The sequence below is a fragment of the Gossypium hirsutum genome, chromosome A04 (assembly GCF_007990345.1).
Source record: "Gossypium hirsutum isolate 1008001.06 chromosome A04, Gossypium_hirsutum_v2.1, whole genome shotgun sequence".
Classification (NCBI taxonomy): domain Eukaryota; kingdom Viridiplantae; phylum Streptophyta; class Magnoliopsida; order Malvales; family Malvaceae; genus Gossypium; species Gossypium hirsutum.
The window spans coordinates 44,194,329-44,198,662 of NC_053427.1; the positions used below are offsets into that span (position 1 = coordinate 44,194,329).

Consider the following 4,334-nt stretch of genomic DNA (forward strand, 5'->3'; position numbering starts at 1 on the left):
ATAAACAAGCATGAGTATTTTAATATTCTAACTATGAATATTCATTCAAAATAGTTTAATAGAGCAGAGAAATCATGAAATAAGCAACATATTTAAAGAAAATAGAGAGAAAAGAGTAAACAAATGTAAAAGGCAGAAGATTGGGGCATCAGAATCGGTGTTGTAGGCGGTACACGGGAGTGGGGGGTAGGGCGTGTGAAGTTGCAGCGGCTAGGGCTAGGAATTTTCGGGGAGGGAGATGATGAATAGTGAGGAGTTTATATAAATTCTGGGGCACACGACCGTGGGACATGCCCATGTGGCCTAATTTTTGCCCGTGTGTTTTGCGAATTTTGAATTTGGGCGTGTCTGACATTCGGCCCACGCCTGTGTTCTTTGGGCTTGTGGGTGCACACGGCTGTGTCACACGGTCGTGTCTTGCTTCGTTCGCTTGTCCTACGCCCGTGTACTTAGGTCCACACCCGTGTTCATTTTGACAGTGTCGACCACTAGTGGATGGCATGGGCGTGTCTCACCCTCGTGTTACATTCTCAGTTTCAACCATGGTTTTGAGGCACGGGCGTGTCTCACACCCGTATTGTTTTGGCAGTTTCACCCACGGCCATATCACACGGCTGTGGCAACTTATCGCTTCCTATTGTGGGGAAAAAATCTTGCCCTATTTTCAGACGGCCTAATGCACGCCCATGTGCCTGACCGTGTGGTCTTTAGCAAGCCTGCGTTCCATGATTCGGTTAGTATGTTAGATGTTAAAAACTAAAATTTAAAGAAATTAACACTATTAGTGCTCAGGTTACCTCCCGAGAAGCGCTTATTTATAGTCTAAGCTAGACTTACCTTTCTTCTGCATGGTCAAGGTGGTACGAGGAGATTATACTTCTCATCCCTGCTATCAACTTTATTAACATAAGGTTTAAGACGGATATTTTTTTACCTTAAATGTGCCGAATTTGGGATGAATTACCTCGACTGTACCATATGGGAAAATACTGAGTACCGTAAGAGGAATTTCTTCATTAGGTTCAGGAGTGGCAATGCGAGGATCTGCTGCATCTAGTAGCACTTTGTCTCCAACCTTAAGTTGATTTAATGAGGTATTGAGCTTGTCCTGGCTCAGTTTTGGTTTATCGGGTGTTCTCGATTTCTGTGTCTGCCATTCATCTAGCTCCTCGATTTGTAGCCTTCGTTCTTCATAGATAGGCCCTTTGTTGTTGTTTGAACATGGCTCATATGTGTTCTTCGAAACTGTTTCCTACATAGAGGGTGTCACCACATGATTAGTACTAGTAGAATGATTTATACAACCACCTTTAATTTTTGATGTGTTACTCGAATTATGAGCTTGAAGGGTGATTGTTTCGTCTCCCACAAGAAGTGTGAGTTCACCTGTACCAACATCAATAATGGTTCTAGCAGTCGCTAAAAAGGGTCGTCCGAAAATTAAAAGGGCGTTACTATCCTCTTCCATATCTAGAGCAACAATGTCTGTTGGGTATATAAATTTATCGATCTTAACAAGAACATTTCAATGATACCCCTAGGAAATCTAATGGTTTTATCAGCCAATTGAATGCTCATCCTAGTTTGTTTGAATTTCCCAAGACCTAGTTGTTTAAACATTTTATAAGACATAACATTAATGCTTGCCCCTAAGTCAGCCAATGCATTATGAACATCTAAACTACCAATTAAACAAGGAATCTTAAAACTCCCTGGACCCTTTAATTTGTTGGGTAGCTTATTCTGTAATATGGCTGAGCAAACTACATTCAACTCCACATGCGACGCCTCATCCAACTTTCATTTATTTGTTAAAAGCTCCTTTAAAAACTTGACTGCGTTTGGCATCTGCGAAAGGGCTTCAATAAATGGTAAGTTAATATGTAGTTTCTTTAAAAGTTTAAGGAATTTACCAAATTGTTCGTCTGATAGGTCTTTCCTTGTCGCATTGGGGTATGACACACGAGGTTTATATTCTGTACTCATCGACTTTGGGTCATTTTGGCCTACCTCATCCTTACCTTTGCTTACCACTATTTCTGGCCTTGGTTTTGCAACTAACCCTTCCTCATCTTGAATGGAAATCGCATTGAGTTGCTCCCTTGGGTTAGATCTAGTGTTTTTTAGCAGGCTACCTTACGGTCCTTCGGAAATCAACTTGGCGAGCTGTCCAATCTGAGTTTCGAGCACCTAGATTGATGCTTGTTGATTTTTTAGTGTCTTCTCGATATTCTGAAAATGAGTTTCTGACACCAAGGTGAATTTGGTTAGCATCTCCTCAAGGTTCATCTTTTTCTCCTACTAGTACGGTGGTTGCTGAAAGCCTGGAGGAGGTACAGAACCACACACCGGGAATTACTTGAAGGAAGCCAGACGATCCATCCCAAAAGCCGGAGTTACTCCAAGACTGAAGATCTCTCTCAGAATTCCTTAAGGGGTTTTAGAGTTTTCTTTATGTTTTGTTATTTTCCTACTTTTGAGATGTACTCTTATTTTATTATGAACTAAACCCCTTAGATACCTAAGAGGGTTGAAACCTATGATGGATCTTGTTATTATTATCTGAACTGTATGATAAATACTTGATTTGTTCTTAATTATGTGTTCTTAATGTTTGAGCTAATATTTCGGGTATTAATTCATGATTTGATGTGCTTATCCAGAGGAGCAAAAGTCCCTGTCTAATAGTAGATTTGGCATAATTACGCGGAGTTGATCGAATGCCTAGAAATAGGGTTACAAGATTTTGCCAGATTAAGGTGAAACCTAATATGGGAGTCCATAGATCGATTTACTGCTTCCCTAGGGGTTTTAATTAAGAAAGAGATTTTGATTAATTCAACTAAGGGTTACACATTATTAGTCTCGAAAGAGATGATAATATAGGTTAGGGAGTCTCACGAATCAATTCAAGTGAATAAATCGTCTGGTTCAGAGTCAGATAACAAGTGAAATCTAGGTGGATTCCTCCTTGGGTGTCGTCTTTATCAATTACTTTTCTTTAAGTCTTTATCCAAATTTTCTCTTCGCTTTATTTTAATCAGTTAATTAGTTTAGTTAATTAGTTTAATAAACAACTCCTCTTTATTTCTAGGTTAAATAATAAAAAGATAGTTATTACTAGTACTTTTAGTTTCCTTGGGTACGATATCCCGATTTTGCCATTACTGTACTATTGTTCGATAGGTACACTTGCCTTTTCTTCGTGATAATAGTTAGTCTAGGTTTGATCTTTATTATAAATATTTATTACTTGTTACGAATCACGCGATCAAGTTTTTGGCACCGTTGTCAGGGAACTAAGATATTAGGAATGCTAAATTTTTATTATTTTAGCCATTTATTTTCTTACAATTTAATTTAATTTTATTAATTTTATTATTTATTAATTTACTTTTCCTTCTCTTGGCAAGTTTTTATAATTTATGACTAGAAGAAACCCGTCACGACCGTTACTTTTTGACGAAGAAATCGATCGTACAGTTCGTAGAAACCAAAGAGAAATAAGGCGCAGCTTAAGATACACGGAGAATAAGAAAGAAGACGATATTCAACCTCTAACCGACAAGATGGCTGAAAACCAAAGCAATCAGCTACCTTCTGCAATTGCGGCTAATCAAAAACCTACTCCACGTACTATGTATGACTATGCTAAACCCTCTTTAACAGGAACTGAATCTAGTATAGTTAGACCTGCTGTAGCTCAAATACTTTTGAATTAAAACCTAACACTATTCAGATGATACAACAGTTTGTTCAGTTTGATGGTTTGCAAGATGAAGATCCCAACGCTCACTTAGAAAATTTTTTGGAATTTTGCGATACATTTAAAATCAATGGAATTTCTGATGATGCCATTCGCCTTCGGTTATTTCCTTTTTCATTAAGGAGCAAAGCTAAATAGTGTTTGAACTCATTACCACGAGGGTCAATTACTACTTGGGAACAAATGACCGAGAAATTTTTACTAAAATATTTTCCGCCGGCTAAAACCGCTAAATTACGTAATGATATATCTTCTTTTGTGTAGATGGATTTAGAAACACTTTACAATGCATGGGAGGGATACAAGGACTTACTGAGAAGGTGCCCTCACCATGGGTTACCGCTTTGGCTTCAAGTACAAACATTCTACAATGGTTTGAACCCCTCGACTCGGTAAATGGTTGATGCAGCTGCTGGCGGAACCATCAACAATAAAACACTGGAAGATGCCTATGATTTTATAGAGGAGATGTCACTGAATAACTATTAGTGGCAAGTTTGAGGACAAAGCCAATGAAAGTAGCCGACATGTATAACGTCGACTCAGTTACTATGTTATCAAATCAGGT

General features: G+C 38.5%; 1 non-coding gene across 1 annotated transcript; it reads right to left on the reverse strand.

The window, feature by feature from the left end:
* Positions 1–3,997: 3,997 nt before the first annotated feature.
* LOC121228718 (small nucleolar RNA R71) lies at positions 3,998–4,104 on the reverse strand. The gene has a single exon (XR_005926293.1). It is a non-coding gene; the product is annotated as a small nucleolar RNA R71 (small nucleolar RNA).
* Between the last annotated feature and the right edge of the window lie 230 nt (positions 4,105–4,334).